Here is a 25,827-nt window from a genome sequence, read left to right on the forward strand (position 1 = left end):
ACTAGAAGGGGACATCCCCCAGCTTCAGAGATTAGGAAACAGAAGACAGAAGCAGGAAACAATGTATAAGGGCTAAAACAGAGGAGCATGGAGAGCACCAACTTTGGCAGAAGGCATCCTGGGGGTATGAGAGCAGCTGTGAGCTCAGATTCATGGGATGAGCCCACATCTGACACACCTGTGAGGCAGGACAGAAACCCATGGGGCTCACGGGTGGGAAGGAGGGGTGCGGAGTGACCAGAAAATGAGCAGATGGCTCCGTGAAGTAAGATGCAGGCACCAAGGGGAGCCAAGGTGAGATGGCAGCCGATGGCACCTGGCAATGTGCCCCCTGGCCCAGGTTGTCAAGAACTGTGTAGTTATTCACAAAAAATGGGGTTCTCCTTTCTGCTAGTTGCTATTGGTTGCTGTGATGAGCAAAAAGATGTGGTTCCTGACCTTAGGAAGCTCAATGTTGAGTGCAAGGGTGTCAAACTCATTTTCACCAGGGGTCACATCAGACTTGTTGTTGCCTTCAAAGGGCCAAATGTCATTTTAGGACTGTAGGAGTAGTCAATGTAACTACTCCTTAATAGCTAAGCAAGAGCTCGGTGCTGCCGCCAGGTAGAAACAGGTGCCTGGCTAGATAAAACCAGGTGGAAGGCTGGATTCGGCCCTCGGGCCTTGTGTTTGCCACCTGTGGTCTAGTGGCTGGGGAGGGACCTGTGAGAATTAATATTAGCAAATGGGCACAAATCTACCACATGTGCTGTGCTGAAGTTGTGGATTTTAACTTATAGTCAATAGGAAACCAAGGATTCTCCGTAGGGAAAAAAAAAAGGCCTCAACAATGTACTTTAGGAAGATTCCTGAGGTAAAAATGAAGAAAATTGAAGATCCTCCAAGGTGGGGCATGATAGGTATTAACAGAAATGGGTGGGGTGATACAATATTCTCAGGAAGTAGTAGTATTTAGAGAGATGTAGAGGAGAAAGCATCTAAGAAGTCTGAGGATGAGATGACTATTGAAACAGAGTTCTAGAAATGTTTTGTCATTTTCCAAAATATTTTCTGAGAAGTAAAATACCTTTCTTTCTTCCTGTTCATGTAACCAAGTTGCTGCTGGAGAAAAACTTAACAGAAAAGTCCATACCTTTCAAGTAAGGAAAATGTGTAGTTCAGACACCCCTGGCCCTGGAATGCCTTGTCTCACTTGCTGGTATTTCTGCTTCGTGAATGCTTCCAGGCAAGCACATAAAACACATCAAAAGAAAACAGGGTTTGGTTTCTCTTCCCCTGCCTCACTCAATCAGAAAATCCACAATCTGCCTTGGAGGGTTGAATCTCTCTCACCAGTGGGAGCCAGCTCCGTTCTCCTGCCAGGGTTTCCTCACTGCACTTGCCTCAGTCAGAGGCTTATTGAGCACCTGCTTGGTGCCAGACCCTGTACTCCCAGCAGACCCTACTCCCAGAGCTTCCAGAAAAACAGAGACCAACAGGACAATGAACTCCTCTGAAAATCCAAAAGGACAGGCTCAACTGCTCCTCTCTCTGCCCAGTCCATGCCTTTCCATTTTAATTAAAACGTGCTGAATACCAGTAAGGTTGGACAGCATCTGACAGTGTATCTGTTCTACAAGCACAAACATGATGAGGTTAATTACAGAGACTAAAGAGGTCCTAACTGTCCCTCCCAGGTATGTTTTCCTATCACTTTGCCCCTCAGTCAGCAGTCAGTAATACCAGCTAATCTCACCCAAGAGACAGTGACAAAGCAGCTGCAGAGACGAGGATGGATAGAGAAAGTGAAATGCAGAAATGGTAGGTGGCTTCACTGATGCCAGTGTGTTCAGGAAGGTGGTCCTTTGCACTACACTAGTCTGGGATGATGGAAAGACATCTGCCAGGGAATGGGAAGGGGTGATGATGAGGGCAGTACAGCCTTTAGGCAAAATCGCATTGTACCTACTTTCCAGAGGCACTAGCCCAGACTTGCATACTCTCCCTCACAACTCAAGTGGTGCCAGATCAAAACAGGTTGAAACAAAAGAAGAAGGGGCTTCTGAGCTCCACATCTCTGACATGTCTTAAGTGCTTAATAAAGAGTTGCTACCACTATAATTTTCCATTTGCATGGTCTTGTCAAGAGAGACTTGCATGTCCTGCTTGACCCAGTGGGTGGTTCCATGCTTAGACCCCTAGAGGGCAAAGAAGTGAATGGTTCTCTGGATCCCAGTAAGTACTTCCTCCAATCCCTGCAGAATATCATTGGGAGCCTCTTCCCAGCTCCACCAGCCAAAAGGAAGATGAGAAGAGAGTAGGTGCTTGTAGGATTAAAAGCCAGCATTTGAATCTCTGCCCTCAGAGTAAGTCTGAAATCAGCAAAACACTATTTTAAAAAAATCAATATCAAATCAAGTGTAATTTTTCCTCTACTACAAAGAAACAAAAGTTAATTCCTCTAGACTCCTGAGTCATAATTTCATTTGGGGAAGAACATTTCCTTTCAAATATCAAGAAACCTCTAGATGTTCCCGCTATACCACATAAGCACTCCAGTACCACCAGAAATTAATTATTTGTCTTCTAAAATCCATAATGTTATTTTTATAGTATGTCTCTGACAAATGAATAATCTTTTCTTTTGTAAAATACAGCACTGTCAATGACATAAACTGTAATATAGTGGTGGTTCACCAGTGTAAACATGTACTTCCGTTGAGAAAATTCTGGTATGATGTAGTTAATGGGCAGGTTACTGAGGTACAGAATTTCCAACCTCAGGGCTTGGCTTGAGAACTGCTCATGTATTCCTTTAAGCCTCTTGAGTAAAACCTGCATTTAATGAACACCTACAATGTGCCTGGCCTTGTGGTAGGCATTTTATACAAACGATCATATTTAATAAGTCAGTGAAGTAAATATAATTGTCTCAGTTTTCCACAAACAAAAAAATGGGTTTTTTTCGTGCATAAAAAGCTAATTCAAACTGGTTTTCACACTGTCAGTAACTGGTTGAGCCTGAATTTGAACCTCAAAATATCTGGTCTCAGAAGCCATTGAGCTTAATCACAAGGCCCTAACAAGTTCTTATAAACTTGCTAGTAATTCAGAAGGTCAAAAATTCTCCATAGGTTAGCATGGGATTGACCTATTTTTGTTAGTCTTTTGTTTTAAAATTAATCTTTCTCAAGGCATAAATTAAAAGGTTAATTATAATAAACCCAAATTAATATTCTTTTAGGAACTGCATGACATTCTAAATTGAAAATCCAGCTAGGCCTACTACAGTAGGGGACTACTACAGTCAGGACAGAATGATAACCACTGCAACAGCACTAATACAACCCTTAACAACAACCCCCACCAGGGAACCATGTGTGCACATGCACACACACACACACACACACACATACACACCAAGCAGTCTGAATCTACATCATAACATACTGCTAAGGAAAGGCCTGAATTATTGACAATCAGTGTATTTCACAGGATCTCTGTGGAATGGGCAGTATTATCTATTGACAGCTTGAAAACAGAATTTGTTTAGTCCACTAATGTTGACTTAGCATTCCAGGCTCTGTTCTAAACCTTGGGGTCCAGAAATAAACAAACAAGCAAAAATTACAGCTCCTCTTTATGCTACAGTCTAGTGGAGGAATACAGACAAAAAGCAAAAGAAGGCAAAATAAAGTGTGTGTTAGTTAGAACGACGGTTAATGTTGTGTCAACTTGACTGGGCCACTGGGTAGCCTGATAGTTCATCGGTCAAACATTGTTTTTGGTATTTCTATAAGGATATTTTTGAATGATATTAACAATGAAATCTATAATAAAGCAGATTCCTCTCCTCAATGTGGGTGGGCCTCGTGCAATCAGTTGAAGGCCTTAATAAAACAAAAAGGCTGACTCTCTCCGACTAAAACAGAATATCTCCTGCCTGACTGCTTACAGTCCAGGACATTGTCTTTCTCCTGACTTTGTGCTTGAACTAAAACATTGATCTCTTACCCTGGCTGGGTGCTCATTTGATTATGGCATTGTCCTGATATGCCAACATTGTGGGTTTGATCCCCCGTTAAGGCACATACAAGTATCAACCAATGAATGTATAAGTAAGTGGGACAACAAATCAATCAGTCTCTCTCTCTCTCTTCCCTCTCTGTAAAAAAAATCAATATATATATTTAAAAAACCCTAAACATTGGCACTTCCTGATTCTTGAGCCTACAGGGCTTCCTGACTGAAACCACAACATTAGTTCTCCTGAGTTTCATCAGCTTAACAACTAACCCTGTTGATCTTAGGACTTGTCAGCCTCCATAATCACATTTGCTTACTATCTATCTATCTATCTATCTATCTATCTATCACTTCTCTGGTGTTTCTCTGGAGAGCCCTAACAGACTAATACAAATGATCTTATAAGAAGAGGCAGAGTGCATGTGTGGGTATTGAATTTCTTTAATTCTCATCCAAGGATATGTTTTTTTTAAATATATTTTATTGATTATGCCATTACAGTTGTCCCATTCCCCACTTCACTCCCCTCCACCCTGCACACCCCTCCCCCACCATTCCCCCCCTTTCGTTCATGTCCACGTGTCCCAAGTTCTTTAGATTCTGTATTTCCCATAGTATTCCTGCCCTGCCCATCTATTTTCTACCTACTGTCTATGCTACTTATTCTCTGTACCTTCTCCCCCCTTCTCCTCCTCCCACTCCCCTGTTGCTAACCCTCCATGTGATCTCCATTTCTATGGTTCTGCTCCCGATCTAGCTGTCTTCTTAGTTTGCTTTTGTTTTAGGTGTGATTGTTAATAACTGTGAGTTTGCTGTCCTTTCACTGTTCATATTTTTTATCTTCTTTTTCTTAGATAAGTCCCTTAGATGAACTCCTTGAACTTGACCTTATCTGAGAAGCACTTTATCTGTCCTTCCATTCTAAATGAAAGCTTTGCTGCATAGAGCAATCTTGGATGTAGGTCTTTGGATTTCATGACTTGGAATACTTCTTTCCAGCCCCTTCTTGCCTCTAAGGTCTCTTTTGAGAAATCAGCTGACAGTCTGATGGGAACTCCTTTGTAGGTGACTGTCCCCTTATCTCTTGCTGCTTCTAGGATTTTCTCCTTCATTTTAATCTTGGCTAATGTAATTATGATGTGCCTTGGTGTGTTCCTTCTTGGGTCCAACTTCTTTGGGACTCTCTGAGCTTCCTGGATTTCCTGGAAGTCTATATCCTTTGCCAGATTGGGGAAGTTTTCCTTTATTATTTGTTCAAATAAGTTTTCCACTTGTTGCTCTTCCTCTTCCCCTTCTGTGACCCCTATAATTCAGATGTTGGAACATTTAAAGATGTCCTGGAGGTTCCTAAGCCTCTCCTCATTTTTCTGACTCCTTGTTTCTTCCTTCTTTTCTGTTTGGTTGTTTCTTTCTTCCTTCTGGTCCACTCCCTTGATTTGAATGCCAGTTTCCCTTCCATCACTATTGGTTTCCTGTGCATTTCCCTTCATTTCAATCAGTTTAGCCTTCATATGCTCCTCTAATTTGTGGCTAAAATCAACCAAGAGTCTATAATTCTAAGTGACCAAGAAATAGCCAACCTTTCAGATGCACAGTCCAAGGATATGTTTATTCATATTTTTTTAGAGAGAGGAAGAGGGGGAGAGAGAGAGAGAAACATCAATAGGTTGCCTCTCACACATGCCTGGACTGGGGATCAAACCCTCAATCTAGGTATGTTCCCTGCCTGGGAATTGAACTTGCAACCTTTTGGTGTGTAAGATGAAGCTCCAACCAACCAAGCTACCTGACCACCAGGCCAGGACTTGAAATTTTAAGTAAAGTGGGCAAAAAGCCTCACTGAAAAGGAGATATTTGAATAAAAACCTGAAAATATTAAGAAAGTAAGCCATATGAATATGGGGGAGAAGAGCATTTCAGGCTGAGAGAAGAGCAAGTGCAAAGGTCCTGAGGTGCATGCCTAGTAAATAAAAGCAGCAGCAAGGAGGCCAGGCCAGCTGCAGTGGAGTCAGGAAGGTCAGGGGTGACAGGACACATTAGCCTGGAAACCTATTCTAGAAAGATTCATGTGTAAGTCAGTGTGTTTGTATGTGTGTGTCTAAACCTTCTTCTGGGAGAGATTTGAGGCAGCTTACAAAGTAATTGCAATAAAATAGCATATATTGGCATGGGATCTAAAGAAGAAAGAAAACAAATAAGAATATAAATAAACTGGAACCAGAACCTAACTATAATTCAAAGATAATCTCCACATCTCCAATAGGTGAGGCTCACTTTTGCTCTCAGCCTCCTAGGAGTTGGCACAGATAGGGAAAGGCTGTTCGTCATCTAATTCCTCATATCCTGAAGATGCAAGCAAACAATTTGCTCTGGGGATTACACCTTTTTTTGCCATTATCATTCAGAAGACTCTCCTGGGAGATCATAAACTCAGATTTTGTGGAACAAAGTGGCCAACAGCATCATTAGCAGCAGCCTTGAAATAAATGCAGTGAGAAGCTTCCTATATTCTGTTTCTTTGGTGCCAAAGTACAAGGCACTCAAACCAGTCATGATGAGATTAAAGGGAGGGCTGGGCATTTAAGGGATCACCCTCAAATCATAGACTGACTTTAGGACATAGTTTATATCATCAAGAAGAGAGGAAAGACCAATCGTCCCTCATGTATTTCTCAATGAATGGACTTTCTTGAACCTGATTTATAGAAAGAAAGGTCAATGGTATACTTGTGATTTTCCTGGTACTGTTTTCTGGTCACCAGTTAGTAGTGACCTCTGAGACTTGGGAGGAAATAGAGCCAGGTGGAGATGAAATCCTTTTACAGAAGCCACAAGTCCTAATAGGAACATACCCCACTTGTGTCATGAGTGAGCTGAGGATTAGCACTGGCAAGGTCAGGAATCACCTCTGAAAACTGCTTGAGGGCACAAATGGGCAGTCAGGGTGGACCCAATGTTCCTTTTCTTCTAGCAAGGCCAGAATGGTTTTACTCTGAAAAAAATACAAAGGCATTGCCACCAGACATTTGCTTGAGTCAAAATAAAATGTCCCAACAGGATCCAGAGAACTGCAGCCTTTGAAGAAGGACAGCCGCACCAGCACATAACAGGAAACACAGGTTATCTGGATGGATTGGTTCATTGAAGTCAGTTAGTGTCCTTGGCATCACAAAGAGCTTAGGGCCTTTAAAATCAAGGGCACGCAGCTCTGGCCAAGTGGTTTAGTTGGTTGGAGCATCATCCCATACACCAAAAGGTTATGAGTTTGATTCTGGGTTAGGGCATACACTAAGGTTGCAGGTTCAATCCCCAGTTGGGGCATGTAGAGGAGGCAACCAATTGATGTTTCTCTTACATCAATGTTTCTCTCTTTCTCTTTTCCTTCCTCTCTCTCTAAAATCAATAAACACATCCTAGGTTGAGGATTAAAAGATTAAAAATGAAAAAATAAAAATAAGGACACATAATGTCCAGTGTCTGTGTGGTTTCCTACATGGATCTGTAATGTAACTTCCCTCTATCACATCAAACCTTCAGTAAATATGCTACAAATTAGAAAGAGCTGGGGGACAGTGAGCAAAGATAATAACACAAATTTTAGGAAAGTTGAAGAAATATGGCTCTTCTCTTGGAGGAATTATTTTGGAGGGTTTATTGTTTGACTAGGAATCTCCCAGTTCAAGATTTTAAGTGTGTCAGTTCTGTATTCGTTGACTCACACCTCGTCACTTGATTACCTACTTATATACACAGTAATATATACAGGGTCCAGTAGAACACCTGCTTGAGCGTGGTTGGTAGGGTAATAACATGAGTGTAATAATTTATAGTTTTAATTTGAACATTTAAGCTGAAATGTCACATGACGTGCTTGAGTGTGCTAGTGTTATGTTACAGATTTACATGCTTATGATTCTGTGATAAAAAGGGGCATTATTTGTGCTGGATGATTGAGATTGTATATATATCAAACACAAGCCCTGACTGTATAAGCCAGTCCTCGAGCCCATATGCAGTCTACAGCACCCAGCTCAGATGTGACCACAGCAGCTGATGGGTAGGGAACAAGTCTCTGGAGAGGGACTGCAGAGGACATGGATCGAGGAAGCTCCCCCAGAGAGCAGAACCCCAAAACTGAACTCCACCAGGTAACTTCATCCACTGCCAAGGAGAGGACCTCATAGGGGCTCCCAGGAATCTGGCATTGCTCTCAGTAAGTGCTGGCTACTTCTCTTTCTTCTTTTTCCTGAGTAAGAGCATTTGTTGCATTTATCTGTTCCCAATTTGAGGAATATGTATGAGTTGTTTGAGGAGAGGCTGGCTGATAACTGGAGGTTTTCAGTTTGCCTGTTTTAGCTCCATCACAGGACCACAAGGAGCCTCAGCATAAGCTGGCAGAGTCAAGAATTTCTGGTCTTTGAGCTAGACCCAGAGGCTGCATGGGAGTTGGAATTGTTGTCTCCTTTGAAGATGGAGTGTATAGATTTTGTGTGAGAAAAAGATGAAATATTATAATGGTGACCAAAAGGGTTAACTGTGGCAGGATGTGGCAGCTGATTACCAGATTCTCTTCCTTTTCTCTCTGCACACAGTGGAACTGCATTGCCCGCCTTACTCCCATTTTAGCATGGCCCTGTGACTGAGTTCTGCTCAATGATATGTGACACATGACATTTCTAAGCCTGGCAATGATTCTCCAGGGAGATCCCCAAGCTATCCTCCTCGCCTGAAGACAGGATACTCTTGCCCAGTGTTGCTTTAGGACCAGTTATTCAATCTATGGCCCAGCATGACTAGGAGGATCTCTCTCTCTCTCTCTCTCTCTCTCTCTCTCTCTCACACACACACACACACACACACACACACACACATGCCCCCACATACTGCTAGCAGTCAGAAACACTCATTGTGGGTGTCATATGAATAAGAAATCAACTCGACTGGGTTGGAAAATATTTTAACCTTAGAGGCTAAAAATTGAGATAAAGAATGCCCTATGCTGGTCTCTGAACATCCCCAAACCTTTACTAAAACTCTGCTACAAAGCATAGTACAAAAGGAAAAGAGTGTGGTTACACAGTGGTTCAGAGCAACACCAAGGAAAGAGACCACAACAGGAGATAAAATGAGCATCAGATGAATTTAATGGAGGCAGGAAAGAAGAAGACAGATGGCTGAATAGGAGAAACCAAGGTTCTCTGAGATGCCCAGCACTCCTGGTGTGGAGCAGGGGAGGTTTGGGGTTGCCACCCAAATTTGGGTGAGGACTCAGACACTTACATATTGACAGAGCATGACCTCCAGAGTCTGAGGCTTGCAAGCTAGAATGAATTCATCTGTTTCTACCAGTCTCCAAGAACAGGTACGCTGACTGCATCTGTCTCTGTTGGTTATATCTAGTGAGTAAAGTAAAGAAGCCCCATTGGACTTCATAGCAAAGGCTCCGGCAATAAATGGATTGCACCCAACTTTCTGGCACCAAGACCACTTCTGTCCCCCAGACCTCTAAGCCCTGGAAAGGAATTACAAAATTTGTCTGGCTCAGAGTGAGACAAGACAGATTAGCTCCCCTCCAATAGAAGGAAAAGGAAAAATGTCCACAGAAACATATCAAACAAGTGCACGCATGCACATAAACTACAACATACCCACAGATTACAGTTGCCTAAATGTGTGCATGCACACACGCACACACACTGTCTCTGGCTCTGCCACATAATGCTGTGTAAAATAACATGTTTTTGTTACATAACATATTTCCTGAGTAATCATCTTTCCCAGGTTACAGAGGGAGTGAGTCTGGACTCATGAGTAGAAAGCTGCCTAGATCAATGGCTATTGTAAGTGACACAGTATTTTTTTAAATGCTACTTTTACGACATTCACCAAACATTCAGACACCTACCATGTGCCAGACTTCATACTGGGCAGTTGAAAAAGAGAGTGTAGAAGATGCCATCCCTGACCTTGAAGGATTTTGCAACCGGACTACAGTGGCCACTTCCTGGGTGCTGCAGCCAATGGTTGCTCTGGCTTTCCGGTCACTCCCTCCCTAGAGTAACCTGAGTCACTCCACCTAGAGTTGACCTGATAATCCTTCCTCTTTCCCTGTGACTCAATGGCCCAGGCCCTGCAGCATGATGAACTCCAGAGGAGAGAGGGTTGTTCCAGGAGAGTAGCAAAGGCCTTGCAAAGGCAAAGGCAGTCTCCACAGCTGTGAGGCAGCTTCTCCCCAGCCCACACACCATCCCCACCCTGCTGCTGCACCCAGGGGCTTAATTCTATTGGCAATCTCAGTAGTGCACATCCATATTTAGATAAGTGGCACTAAAATAAAATGGACTGTAATTATTGTTATAGATTACAGTAATTACAGAGGGGGAAAGGGCCGATTAGATTAGCATGCTCACCTCCCCCCACCAGGACCCAGCCAATGACGGAGATTTGTGCAGAGGCTGATGCACCTGCTGTGACGGCTGGAAGTCACTAAGGCCTTCCAGGGCCCAGGCTACAAAGGACAGGGGAGCTAAGGAGGGGCAGTGGGAGGGAGAAACTCTCAACCCTGAAACAAACCAACCATTAGAGAACGAGATCTCCTGCCAGCTCGCCTGGGGGTCACACCCAGCCAACCAGGCTGGCCCTGTGAAGGGCAGAGTCTTGGCTGGGCTTCCTACCACACCTAGCACAGTCAGGGACTCCACTATGGAGGGACACTCCCCCTGTCTCTCAGCTCTGGTCTGCCATCTCCCATCAGGCCACAAAGGCCTGCTTAGAGAGCAGCATCTACCAAGGACTGCTGAGACACTAGCAAGTGCCTTAGACTCCCTCTGAGCCTTACTGCCTTTCTGGTGGGTAGGGAGACCATTCCCATTCATGTAGCATTGTAGTGAGATCACAGACATACAACATCCAGGACAGACTGCGTCTGGTGAGGAGGAAGGTCTGGAAAATGTGACTAGTCCTTCCCTGCCCTGGCTGGCCACTCCCTGTCCCCCATGAAACCTGCCAGTGCTCCCATCCTCATGCCCAGCCTAGGCTGAACAATGCCGAGCTTGGGTAGAAGGGCTAAGCATATGGCTGCCTTGGCTGTGAAATCTGCACTGCCCTCTGAGTCACAGCTCTGCTATCCACCTGTGTTGGGAACCGCTCTGCCTGGTTTTAGGAGTTGTAACCGCCCCCCATGGCTAAGGCTGAGTGAGCGACCTCCAGAATGGGAGCCACTAAGGAGACAAAGCTTATCTCCCTGGCAACAACGCTGCTTCTGCTTCATCCCCTGCCCCCAATGCTCGGTTGGTTAGCCAATGACTGGTACAAGCCCTTAGAGGAGGGGCAACCTAAGCCAGACACGATCACTTGGGAGGCCATCAAAGAAGGACCCGGGGGCTACAGTAAAGAGGGTGTGATGGACCCTCACCCCCACCCCACTATTCTGACATAGCCCGAGTCCCCATTTCCATCTGGGAGAAGCCCTTCCTGGCTCTAATCCACTTAGGCCTAAAAACCTATGACTGGGAAGTGGTGCAGCCCCTCACTGGCTAGAGCGGGATCTAGGGTGATCGAGCATAAGAAAAAATTCCTAAAGTCCTGTGAGGCCTGCTTTGCTAAGAGTGCTTTCATTCATATGATAAGGGTCCGAGCAGGAAATGAGTATGTCTCCCAAAGTTTCTGCAACCCCCTTACCTGACAGACACTGACTCAGACTAAGCATCTGATTTCTTTGAAATGTTTTCTACTGTTTGATCCTTGTCACCTGTATTCCTGTATATTACAACCCAATAAAAGCTGTTGAGGAAGGGGCTCCTGGTCTTTCTCCTCTGAGAGATTGACCACCTCTCCTCTCCAAGCAGATCATGTCTTGGTAGTTTCATTTTCATTCATGGCGGATGGGGGGCTTTGCAGGCAAAGTTGCCCCACACACCTGGACACCATTAAAAACAAGTGTCATGAGTAAGGCTGCTACCTGAGTAGCTCCTGGTTTGTCCATAGGTTGGGTACCAACCTCAGTATTAGCCTCCAATGTCTAGGCCTCATTCTCTCTCACTAATCTCTCCTGTAGGAATTTTGAATGTGGAGGTAGGATAACTGGGTGCTAATGTCATGGATATCTCCTGCCCAACCAACCCAATTTCTCTACCCAGAGCTGCCCCCATTCAGTGACACCACCACTACTCAGACCCCAGGACTTCCCACTTCTCTGAACCATGGATGGAGCCAGTCATATGACCAGCTGAGCACATGGCTTCACCATTAGACTTCTACCATCTCCCTGGCCAGATCATCCTCGAACCAGCAGGTCTACCAAAACCCGACCCTCTTCTGATTTTGTCTCTCCAGCTGCCAACCAGTGGCCAAAGGCCTGTGCTGCCAGGCATTACTCACTACAGTTTCTCCCTGGGTCTGAGAAGGGTCCATAGGACTCATGGAATCCATTCTACAATCACTCCCCAGGGTTTGCTCCCAGCTATGCTCTCTGCTTTTATCTTATATTAGCCGTACAAAATACTTATCACATCATAACTACCTGCTTACTCATTGGTCACCCTCAGGAGGCTATAAAACTTCATCAAAAAGAAATCATTTTGCTTTTAATTACTCCTTAGCAGAGTGTCTGACACATAGTAGATTCCAATTACCAGCTGATGAATGAAGGAAAAAATTTTAAAGTATTAATGCCTAGAAGCTTGCCTCCCTTTAACTTTCTAGATATACTCCTTCTTTATATGGATAAATTTTCATTATAGAATACAGTCAGGCCTGGCTAGAAAGACAGGTGCTCACTGCACCATTAGGCATTGAGTTGGGCCCGTTGAGGCAGGAAAGAAGGAGTGTTTGGCAGATTACAAACATGGGCCCCAGTCTGTCTGTGTAGACACTGGGAAATAACACATTTGAATGGAGCCCGAAAGTGCTGAAAAGCCTTGGCTATGGATACTGGTCTTAGTGTAAGTAAACCAGGAGCTTCATACTTCCACATGGTTTCCTCTTAGCTGGTAGCCATTCCTGCAGATGTGGAAATCTCTGGACTTGACATGGGGCTTACACAGCTCAGCCAGTGCTGCTAGATTATTGTCTCTGCTCCCTACGTTCACCAAGAAAAACTGAATCCAACTCAATGCTTTTCTGAAAATCTGCAAGGTGCTACCAGGCCAGTTTTTGTTTTTCAGCACTAAGTTTGCCTGTTGGCCCCTGCCTGCTGGATAGAGAACCAAAGTACAGACGTATCCATGAACAGAGACCAGTCACAATGCTGCCACATGGCCCAAACAATTGAGCTCACACACCCATTTCCCACTGCCAGGCATCTGAAACCCCAACCAACCCTGACTCGGGGAGCATCTGTGGTGACGCCAAACCTCAGAAAGAGAACCACTCATCATGGGACAGATCCTGCCCGAGGCAGACTCTCTAGTGGCATGCTCACCACACCTCTGTCGCTCTTTCAAAGCCAGTATCTGATAAGAGGAAAGCAAAGTAAGTATGATCTCAGTCCCTACATACCACGCACTGTCAATGATCAGATCTCACTGGTGGGGGAAGTCAGGCAAGCTCATTTTATTACAGGTCCTCAATATAATGCTAAGTTTGGCCCTCCATCCTCTGCTTGGGAGACTAGGAGTTTTCCAGTAATGGGTAAGCTGAAGCAATGACTAGATGGTCCTTACATGGAGCTTCTTCCCCTGAAAACCACAGAGACATCACGAGTTAGAAACAAGAGCCATGGACACTTCTTGAAGGAAGCACCTGATCTCTGGAGTGTGAGGGCACCTATTAGAGGATCCCTGGTTCCTGCCCTTGGTTCTTTCTTTCAGTCCTTATCCCCAGACTCTCAGGCATGCTGCCCCTATTCCAGCTCTTCTCCCCTCTCATCAGGTGAGGCCAATCATGACTGGAAAAGAAGTCTCCTCCGAAACACTGCCGCCCTAACCCCACGTCCACTCAGTCCTCCTGAGCTCCCTCTGCTTTAAGAGGCAGAACTGTCGGATACACCTGAGCCACTCCTACCTCCACCAGGGCCAGCCTCTCACCCAGACTAGTCCAAGCCAGGCTCTCTGGTACAGGCCCTTAGCTCCCTAGGACAAAGACAGAAATTGTGAAATCAAAGACATCATTGAAGCCACATGGGCCTCCATCAATCCCCAGAACTCTGCAAAGTTGGTCACACCTTGCTGCCTTTGCTCTGCCGTTCCCTCTGCCTACAACATGTTTCCCATGAATCTTTATGTGGCTTTCTCCCTCTCCATGTTTAGGTTTCAATCTGTACATTGTTTCCTCAGAAAGACCTCTGCAGAACACATCCCTGCCTCCAGCACTGGTCCATCTCCACCAGGGCCCTTCCATTACCTTCCTATCATCTACCTGACCTTTTGTTATTATAGTTATGGGTTTTCTTGCTGTGGGCAGTCTCCCCATTGTCCCCTCTCTGAGAGCACTTAGTAGGGTGCATTACTCAGAGGCAGGTCAGTGAGGATTTGTAGGCTGGCCACAGGAATTCAGTCTCTGGTGAAAGGCAAACACTGATGTTTCTTAATATAAATCATTCACTGAAGATTTCCTCAGTCCTCAGTATCTGGGATGGCTCATCTTCTCCAACACTGGATTTATGTTTGCCTGACACAGACAGCAACTGTCGTCTTCTCCTCTGTGGCTAGTAGGAGGCCCCTGAACACAAGAAGAGTATCAGGTGCTGACCTCCAGTAACTGGTCAAGTTCTTAGCAGATGAGTCACTGAGCATCACCTGTACTAGCTGGGAGGATGTGGCTGCTTTCCAGGCTTCAGCCCAAGTCAGGACTCACTGGGGAAATACAACTGGGCTGGAGAACGTCTCGGGGAAGAGGACTAGGGGTTGCATGCATTTTATACACTAATCTTTTCACGGCTTCATGTTGCATCCCTGACCTCATTTCCTCTTTTTCCCTGATTTCTTCCATTCCTTAAGGTGAAGAAACAAAAACAAAAAACAAACAAATGAAAAAACCCTCTCGTTGTACATTATTTCTGTAAGCTGCGACTAATCCTTTCCTGCTATGAGGCAGGATATAAATAAATAAATCGGCTCTGTCTTCCCCCTGGGTGCCCCACTCCACTTGGATTTAGGTCATCTATTTATGATCTATTTCTGAATTTCAGGATTCTGACTGTGTAAGCAGGAACCACAGAGCCGGCCCCGGGACCAAAACACCTGCCAACACCAACACTCCACAGAGCTCTGCCGCTCACGTGCAAGCTGAGACCAGCCCAGGGGCCTGGGGAAGATATGGGACCTTCCACCAAAGGACTATCAGCATGCCAGGCCTGGGTAGCACCATGAATCAAGAGGAATACTCTATAGTCACATCTCCCCCTAGGCCTCAGCTTAAACTTATGGAAAATGAGGGTTTTGAACATTTCAGATCATTTCTGAAAGTGAAAGTTGGGTTTCTCAGAGCACCCAGTGCCATGTCTGAAACAAGGTGTGGTTCTAAGTATCAGCCAGCCCTTCCAGCTCCTCAGCTGGCTTCAGAGGATGGGGCCTTCGCAGGACCTTACAAATTCCTCTGCCAACATTTAAAGCAGCAAATGCTCTTAAGTTTCAGAACAGAGGCTCTGAACCAGGCTGACATCAGACCTGCATAGGTGGGGTACACAGTCCCCAAGGCACCGAGGCAATTTCAGCGCCTCATGATACAGGTGGCAGAGGCAGGGTGCAGAGGTGCAGCAGCACCCCAGGCTCCAGGCGCCACTGGTCCTAAACATGCCCACATTGTGATATAGTAATCTCATAAAAATGCAAACCTCCCCACTACCCTTGAATGTAGTCTAAACACACAGGGACAAGTGTCAGAGTCAGAGTGACTGGCCCTGCTAATCTCCCTATCCACCTACACTGAAGAGCACCCAGTTCTTTAATGGCAGCACCCACCCTTCTCATGCCTCTGGCCATTCACACCTACTCTCCCTTCGGTAGGGAGCCCTTTACCTTTTCTATACTCCTTTGCCTAACTTGGCTTCGGCCTTCACCTTAGATATCACCTTGTCAGGAAGATTTCCTGAGGCCACACCCAGCCAGGCTGTGGGCACTGCTCTGTGTTCTCCTATAGCAGCAACACCGTCCTCCCCCAATCACAGCACTCAGAGCATCACCGAAAGTGTCTGCTGGATGGGGTGGGGACCAGCCATCAGACTCCAAAAGTGGGAGCACAAGGCTGTGTCTCCTTTTGTCCCTGTCATTTCTGTAGCACCTAACCTCGTGACTAGCAGATACCAGGAACTTAATAAACACAGATTGAGCAGAAGAATGATTAAATGAGATGACACGCAGTTTGCCAAGCACCAGCAGTTTGTTACTAGGCAATTGTCCTCAGGGGACCTGGCTCTATTTCAAGGGGCCATTTCAGGCCTTGAAAAGGGGAAACTGGCAAGAAACAAACAAGGTCTGCATCTGAGAGGACACTGCATTCAGGACAGAGAAATTTCAAGAGAAATTCAGAGCTGAGTCGAAGGAAAGCTCTATCCAAGGAAATGGGCTAATTGGGTGAGGGCAATAGATAGGATAGGATAGAGAGGGTTGAAGCCACATCAGGATGGGGGACCAGAACACACAGGGGTCATTGGCTTTGGGCCTGGCCCTGTCCTGGCTGATCAGGTACACATAGGGTGGATACTGCCTTGCTTGGTGAGTGGACATCTAGAGACATAGAATGGAGGTGTGTGCAACTCTATTGGTCAGGCCCTTATGTCCAGACCCGTGGAATGGGATGGTCCACATAAGGCCATCCTAGAGTGTCACTCCCCCTCCGCCAGTCACTGCCCCATCATAGCCCTCCTTACAGGTGGCACAGAGCCCTGTGCCACCCAGTCCCTGCTCTCCTACTAGAGAAGCTCTCCAAGATGCCAGCCACAGCCTGAGGTTTTCTGAAGCAGAGGTGACAATTGGTCCTAGTCTTCTTGAGGGCCTAGGGGTGACACTCTGCTGCCACCCCCATAACCTGCTCCCTTTCTAATCTTGCTTTTCCCAAAGACAATGAGTGACTTTCACGCCAGAGACTGCAAAACACCGTTCCAGGAGGACACCTGTTGGGGTAAACCTGAGTGAAGAGACAGATGCTCACGAGCAGAACACAGGTATCCCAGAGGAGAGGATCACAGGGATTCCACAGAAGGTGTGAGAAGGAGCAAGGAAAAGGCCATGCTGTGGTCTCCCATCATGCCCCAGCCCAGAGAGATGAGGAAGAGTAAAGGAGCTGAGGGCATATGACCCAAGTCAGAACAAGAAGAATGCAGATCTTAAGGGCATTATCTGAAAATCCCTGCATATTTTGAATCCTGAAAACTACGGAGAGACACACGCCCCAGATAAAGTGAACTGCACACTTGTGAGAGTATCAGCAGAGTGCAGGGATGTCCAGGATGGCCCCACCCCTATAACCCCAGTTCCTATCTCCCCCCACTCCACTTTCTTTATCAGGAAGCAAGCACTCCTCAAAGATGGGTGTCAACCAGAAAAGGAGCAACAATGAGCATATGAACAGAATTCCCCCCCAAAATGGGTGGCAGGTGGGAGTAGGCATGGAGAAGAAAGAAACATCAAAAAGAGCAGATAAAGAAAATGTGAATTCCATCTAGAACTATCCACTAGAACTATCTCTTGGAGGAAAAAAATAAAAAGACAAAGAGTTCAGACAAATATCGTCCCCTGCCTCAAATAAGTTACAGATAACATGGTCTCTCAAAGGAAAAATAAAATCTAGGAAGAAAGAAAAAAGTTCAAAGAGGAGATTATAAAACAACAGATACAGATGAAAAGCAAATTGTGAAGCTCGGGAAAGAGCTAGGCAGAGGAGAGGCCCAGAAAAAAACTCATTTACAGGCTAGGACATAGCAAAACTTCTCTGTCCACCCGGCCTGTTCCAAAACCTAAGCCGCCCTAGAATGGCTCCCCACCTCACCGGGCGATCATGTCCCCACTACTCGTGTCACCAGAAACCATTCTGACAGGTAAAGTTCCCCATGGTGGTGCTGGTGGCAGAAGTGGAGAAACCAGCTGTCGCTGTCAGTTCCAACATGCAGACTTGTTGTCCTTGCTGCTGGATGATGCCTCGAGACTCGGGGCCTCAAACCCTGTATTGCTATTTCCACCAGTGGAAGGAGCCCTGGTGAGGTGGCTTTCAATACTTTTAAAATGATTTTTCTTCTTGACTCTACATTACAATAAGTTATTGGACACTAGAAGCCAGAATCCTCTTTCTTGCTGAAATTATTTGTTCTTTGACAGGAGGCAGGGTTTATTAATCAGGAATCCAGCTCAGCACCTTAGCTGAGAGTTACTGAAGGCCTCAGGACCCTGGTCTCCCCACCCCCACGCCTCACCCTCCTCACGTACAGGCTAAACAAAACGACAGGTGACAGCCCTGAGTACCCAGATCCACAGGGAGGTTAGAAGCCTTCTCAAAGGGAGTTTTCTTCTCCCCTTGGAAGTCGAAGCCTCTGTTCCTGATATCCCAATAGAATGACAGAAGTAACACCCCAGAGTTGGGCACTTGCTATCTCACGAGACAACATGTGCTGTCTTCTGGCCAGTTTGTCAGAAATCTATGCTAGTTTCAAGCTGTCTCCCTATCATCTCTCCCTTCTGGAACAACACAGAGCACACCCCCATTCCTCTATAAGACATACCGCCTCAACACCACTTCTAGACCAACGTGTACTTCTAAAAGCTGAGGCCTCAATTATTAATGGTAATGTACTCATCCTAAGCAGTTTCAAGTCCCATCTCCCTTCTACAACTCCTTCGTGGACCTTGATAGCCTCCCTGCCGGAGCTTTGGCCCATCCCTGAAGGGATGCTGAAGCATCTCCCTCCTAGACTATTTCAGTGGCCTCCTTGCTTCTGATCTCTCCTCCCTTCAACCCCTCACCACCTGGAATGATCTTTCTAAAATGAAAACTGACCCTGCTATCGTCCTTTTACTATCCTTCAGTGGCTACCCACTGCCTTTGGACAAACACACATTCCTCAGTAAGAATTTCTATAATGGAGAACTAGCTTTTATATAATACAGGCAACTTATAGAACTCAGATGGTATGCCAGGCACTGGGCTAAGCCCACACTGTCTTATTTAAGCCTTGGAAAAAGTCTTATGAGGTGAGTTCCACTTTTATCCCCATTTACCAAGTAATGATAAAGGCCTTTACTAACTCTCTGAGTAGATTTGGTATTAGATCCCAGTCAAGTGTTTCTTGCGTAGAGTGAATACACACTCCGTCACTGTAGTTTAGTACAAGGATGGGCCTTGGCAGTCCCTCCAGGTCCATCATCCATCTTCCTCTCCCCAAGGGTTCTGTGGTCCAGCTACACTAATGTCAGTGCCTCCAGCAAAAGCAACTATTTGAAGCTCCTTATGCATGCCTTGGTGCCGCACCTGCAGGGACATTACTTGTGCATTGCCTTCCTTGAATCCTTAGCCTGCTACCAACCTGGCAGCTCCTGTCCATCCAGCAGCTCAGGTAAGCTCGTCTCAATCAAGTTTTATCTGAACCTCTATATCATAATAGGTCATCAGACACTAGAAGCCAGAATCCTCCACTAACCACTTCCTCTTTTGGAGTCTCTTTCCCAGTTCCTGTCACATGTGGGGCCCTTGTGTGTTCATTTGCCAGTTACCACTCCAGATATTAACCCTTTAGAGACAATGTCTATTTCTTAGTCATAAATGTATTCACAGAATCTAGGGCAGGCCTAAATATTTTTGAGAAAATGGAGGTTCCTCAAAAATTCAAAAGTGAAACAGCCTTATGACTCAGCAATTCCACATCTGGATATCTGAAGAGACCCAAAACACTAACTAAAAATCTGTACTATGTTTATAGCAGTGTTATTTACAATAGCCAAGGTATGGAAGCAGCCAAAATGCCCATCAGTAGACAAGTGGATAAAAAAGAAAGAAAAACAAAAAACTGTGATACATGTGTACAATGGAATACTGCTTAGCCATAAAAAAGAATGAAATCTTGGACCTAGAGGGTATTTTGCTAAGTGAAATAAATCAGAGAAAAACAAATACAATATAATTACACTTACCTGTGAAATTTAAAGAACAATATAAACAAACAAACAAAACAGAAAGAGACTCATAAATACAAAGAACAGACTGATGGTTGCCAGGTGAGAGGAGGGTTGAGAAGTACACATTGGTTGTTACAAAATAGTGATGGGGCTGTAAAGTACAGCATAGGGAATGTAGTCCTTAATATCGTAATAACTTGGTATGGTGCCAGCTGGATACTGGAAATATCAGGGGGATCACTGATAAATTTGTAAATTATATGATTGATTGTCTAACCACTGTGCTATACACTTGAAACTAGTACAAAATAATACTGAATGTAAACTGCAATTTAAAATTTTTTTAAATAAAAGAATCGAGGACAGACATGAAGAAGGTCAGAATAAATATGAATGAAGGAATCAGATCCTGCTCTTGGACCCCCAGCTGTCCCCATGTAGTTCTGCAACCTGAACAGGACTGGATGGTTGCTCCAAAGCCCCACCTTTCAGCATTCTCGTTATACTCACTGATTTAACTTTATACAAAGTATACCATGTCCTAGACACTCTGGAAATAGTAACTATTACCACTATTGTAAAGAAAAACTTCCAGGCAGATAATAAACAGTGCATGAAAAAATAAGAGCATTATTTTAATGGGAGAGACAGTCAATGGTGTGGGGAAAAACTCATTGGTCTGAAGTGGAATAATTTAGCCCAGCACCTTCTAAAGTGAATTCTACTAAACAGTTCTCAAACAGCACTAAGTCCTACGAGGAAAAACAGCAGTGAAAGGAAAGTCCTGTGGGAGAAAAAAAATGGATACAACAGAAATTAAACAAATTTCTTTATTACAAACTTTAATATGCTAATATGTGTTGTGGACTCATCACAAAAAAAATTTAACATGTAATGATTCCCACACTTACTTTTCCCCAGGGCCCTCTTCCTTTGGGAAATATCTCCTTTGAGTACTGTTGCTCAAAAGACATTTTTGAAAACACCCAATTAAACTCTTTGTCAGGACAGGTGTTTCAATTGATTGTTTTCATCCAAATGAAGGCTGTCGATTATCCCCTGCTGAGGTTACTTAGTTAGCCTCTATCGGCCTGCTATAATAAGTTAAATATCAACTCTGTCACCCATCATTTTAACTACTTAATATGATCAGTAACCTAATCATTTACATGATTTGTAATGCTATAGAACAAAACACACATAGCTATTTCTGCCCCTGAGACTGAATCTCAGTGCTTCAGTGCTTATAGAGAAATCATGACAGGCATCAAATGTTTCCAAGATCATGCTCACAATACAGTTAATAATGAGCTTTTTAACCATGTCCCTCAGTGACAGCCAATAACATCACACCAAAAATGGGTCTCCATAGAGAAACAATTCTCAACAGAAGAAGCTCGCTTGATACCCTGTTTCACCAGATTATAAACTTTAGTGTCAAAATGATTGACAGATTGAATAGCTTTCAGGTAATCCACTAGAAGTATTGTTTCTTTCATTCTACCTTTGATGAGGATTAACTAGTAGCAAGTTCAAAGTTTTATTTCTAAACAAGTGCCAGATGTGCACCCAATATTACTGTCAGGTGCCAATAGAGCCATATACTACAAAGGCTGCTGAGCCAGAGATATGACCTTGCATTTTCCTGCTCCAATCATTAGGCAACACAGCCCTGTCCTCGAGGTCACACACTCATGGAGATGTATAAAGCTGGCATATTTCCAAATGATTGCTTTTCCTGCCCCAAAAGAGATAGCAAACTCAACGTGATGATTCACCAAACTCTTGCAGTGTTTATGTCTCTAGTTTACAATGGAAGATAGCACATTTTCTCCCATCTTCTTACTAAAATATTTATGAAGATGAAGAAATAATAAAAGATCAAAGAGAAAAGAGGAAGACAATACTGGTAGTCATTTTATTGTAAATACTGGGGGAATTTTCATTGAATAAGGTTTATGGATATGAACTGAGAAATATAGTTAGGACTACCTATGCTTTTCAGCAGAAGAGAGGACAGCTTTGCCTTCTAAAACAAGGTGTATGTTCTAACTTCCCCCTGCCCTCTTTGCCTGCTCTGGAGCCCAGGGTCTATGCCAACCTGGGTGGTTTCCATCGACTCCTATAGGTACTTCCTGCTCCTGGGCAACTAGACAAACATCTGCATCAACCTAGACATGCGATGGTAATGTTCCCAAAGGTGTTCTGCAGAACACCAGTCTCACAAGACACACTTCAAAGAGCTTCCATCTCAAGCAGCTACAGACCTATCAAAGGCTCTGAAAATCCATTCAGTAAAGAATTCTTGACAGTTTTGTTTCACTCAGCATTTCTTAAAAGCATTTGAATGCACAGAATTTTATTTTTTGCTTCACATTATACCCACCTGGAAGAACTACTGTTCCCTGAAACATATTTTCAGAAAACGCTCTGAATCCATACAGGGAAAACAATTCCCAGAGAGCTATCAGGCGAGATGTGAAGAAGAAAGGGAACAGGCAAAGCCACTTTCTATCCTGGGAAATGAGCACTTGTTGCTCACATAGAAAAAAATCTTACCTTTTTACAGCCAGGATGGTGGTTGCTTCCCAAATAATTGATTAGAGTGTCAGAGAAAGTGACTATTGACAGTGCAACAGACAATGTAGTCAACCACATCTGTAAAGTCATTTTTAGGACATTTCTTCATGAAACTGTTACAAAGAACTAAAGAAAAAGTGGACTAAGATGGAAAGTCACAGGAAGAGAAAGAAAAATCAGCTGACCTTAAAAGGGGAGTTCATTAATTAAGGAACAGAAGGTTGCAAATACAACCAAACTTCTGATTCCCACATTCAAATCTACATTGGAATCAAAGAAAAGAAGGCTGAATTGGTAAGGAGACACCTTCTCTTCCTGGCAAGGTGAGGGGAATGACTGAGACAACAACGACAAGGGCGAAGGTGAAAAGTATGGAGAGGACAGAGAAAGGGAGCAACACCAGAAATGCAGATGCTTAGGAGATACATGCACACACCTGCAAGTACGCAAAAACTTTAGCAGAACCAAAACAGACAGAATAAACTATTGTAAATCTAAGGGACTTATAATGCTCTAAGGAAAATTATTTACAATAAATTCTGACATATTCTGGTAAAACAAGGGACCAGGCAAAGGGAGTGGTTTTCCTGAGATCCACCCCCTCCAGGGAGAAGAGAACATGACCAGATTCCCTCATTGTTGTGTCTTTTGTGTCTTGAATAAACACTGCTGCTGCTTAAAAAAAATTTAATTGAACAAAAAATACATACTACCACAAATTTGTACAGATAAAAAATGATGTTGACTAAAGTCAGTTTGATTTTGGACTTTCAGTTTTTTATACACTAGGAAGAGGAAAAGGAGTAAATGTCTCCTCCGGTTCACATAATGACACAAGAAGTACAATCTAGGTTAAGTGAGGCACTGCCAGACTTAAAAGGCTCAAAAATTAATAAAAAGTGACATGCTTGAAAAAATTACATGAACATATAATCCAGCATATTAAAAAATAGTGTGACTATATAATCTAGCAACCTAAAAGAGACAGCAGAGCTCAAAAATTAAGATGGGCAAATCATGGAGAAAAAGCAATACCACTGAACACGGAAATGACTTATGCGCACAGTTTATACATCTGAAAACGAATTTTTGGATGTTTAATAATTATATGCCAATCTGCCCCTTTCCTCTCAAAGGTAGGTAGAATATCGAGAAGCAATGCTGTTTTCATTTGGAGCACAGTAATGAAAGGCTTGGGGAAGCAGTAGAAGAACCAATGGACCACACAGGACACCCCAGAAAATCAGAGGAGGAGGGCTAAGGAAGACAGACAAAAAGCCCACTATGGGTGAGGTACAGAGGCATGGTAAGGAGAAAGTAAATAAGGGAATTCTACAGTTAAATTTTTAAGACTTAAACAAAGATTTACAACCTAAGATTGAAACTGCCACAGGATGAAATATAGGGAAATAAGGAAGTATTTATATGAAATTTAAGAAAATCCAGAACCAGGAAAAATTCTAACTATTTTCTGAAGAGCAAATAATCGATCAGCACCATTTGACAGCAAACTTCTCAAAAGCAGCGCTGGCCTCACATGACAATGGAGTAGTATTTTTTAAGGCATTTGAGACAAAGGAACACTAAACCTGGAATTTTACATCCCAATAAATTGCCTTTCAAACATCATTAAAAAAAATCCTCAGACATACAAAGCTTTATTAGGTTTGTCACACAAAGGTCCATTTAAAAAAGATTTTGTGAGAAAACACTAAAATAAGAAAAGGAACAAACCTAGCAGATGTTAAAGGAGATTCATAAAATAGGAATGAAAACATACCTGTAGAGTTTCCTTTGTCTTTCAAAAGGCTAAGAATACCCCCAAAAGAAAAAGGCAAATAGTCCCATAACAAACCAAAATTAAAATTCTAGAAAATAGCAAGATGCTGTCGGTGATAGGGAAGTTAATGGTGTAAAGCAGCTACATTTCTTATCATTTTGGGAAAAGTAAAAAAATATATATAAATACGCAAAATAAGTTGGATAATTTGAATCAATCTTTCAAATGATAGAAAATTCAAATGTCTTAATCATAATAATTATTTCTAATTTAAAAGCAATGATTGGGGGACTTCTGCCAAGATAGAGGCATAGGTGGAAATACTGTGCCTTCTCTCACAACCAAATTTAAAGACAACAAAGTTTTAGTAACAAAAACACAGCCAAAACACAGAAAATTGAACTATATGGAAGTCCGACAACAACAAACCATTCAGCCAGACTGGTAAGAGGGGCGGAACTAGCAGCGGAGCAGGGTCCGGCAGGAAAGATTCCCCCAACCCAGGCACACAGGCAGCCGTGGGCAGATCCAAGGTGTGGGTTAGCAAAGGGTGGACACAGTGAGGGCGCAAGGCGGCAGGCTGACTGTGGTCTCACGTTCACGTGCAGATAAGCCAGCGAAGGACCGAGCAATGAGACAGACTGTGCAGGCCCCAGTGGTGGGAAGCAGCAGAGGGGACCATAATTGACCCCCTTTGACTCTGCCCCCACATACAGCATCACAACCCAGGGACTGAGTTGCCCCACCCTGGTGAACACCTAGGGCTCCGCTCCTCATACGTAACAGGCACGAACAGACCAAAATATGGCTCAAGAACTCAAAGCCCCAGAGCCGATAACTCTAAGTGACCAAGAAATAGCCATCCTCAGAAGGGTGGAAATGGGAGGGAGGTGGGAGTATGGGGGTGGGATAGGATGGGAGTAATAGACAGAAAACTGTACTTGAAAAATAATTAAATAAAAATTTTTGGGAAAAAAAAGAAATAGCCATCCTCTCAGATGCACAGTTCAAAATACTGGTGATCAGGATGCTCACAGAACTGGTGGATTTTAGTCACAAATTAGAGGAACAAATGAAAGCTAAACTAATTGAAATGAAGGGAAATGCACAGGAAACCAATAGTGATGGAAGGAAAACTGGGACTCAAATCAATGAAGTGGACCAGAAGGAAGAAAAAAATGAGCAAACAGAAAAGAATGGAGAAACAAGAATTCAGGAAAATGAGGAGAGGCTTAGGAACCTCCAGGACATCTTTAAACATTCCAACATCCGAATTATAGGGGTACCAGAAGGGGAAGAGGAAGAGCAAGTGGAAAACTTATTTGAACAAATAATAAAGGAGAACTTTCTCAATCTGGCAAAGGAAATAGACTTCCAGGAGGTCCAGGAAGCTCAGAGACTCCCAAAGAAGGTGGACCC

General features: G+C 43.9%; 1 protein-coding gene and 1 long non-coding RNA gene across 2 annotated transcripts in view; one reads left to right on the plus strand and one right to left on the minus strand.

The window, feature by feature from the left end:
* The window catches only part of GRID1 (glutamate ionotropic receptor delta type subunit 1), a 722,282-nt gene that overhangs the window by 167,983 nt on the left and 528,472 nt on the right, over positions 1 to 25,827 (minus strand). The gene's annotated exons all lie outside the window — the stretch shown is intronic.
* LOC118989306 (uncharacterized) lies at positions 587 to 22,673 on the plus strand. Its single transcript, XR_005066991.1, has 3 exons — positions 587 to 681; positions 18,053 to 18,056; positions 22,663 to 22,673. It is a non-coding gene; the product is annotated as an uncharacterized LOC118989306 (long non-coding RNA).

The sequence above is a fragment of the Sturnira hondurensis genome, unplaced genomic scaffold, assembly GCF_014824575.4.
Source record: "Sturnira hondurensis isolate 20B ecotype Veracruz unplaced genomic scaffold, ASM1482457v3 Scaffold0006496, whole genome shotgun sequence".
Taxonomy (NCBI): Eukaryota; Metazoa; Chordata; class Mammalia; order Chiroptera; family Phyllostomidae; genus Sturnira; species Sturnira hondurensis.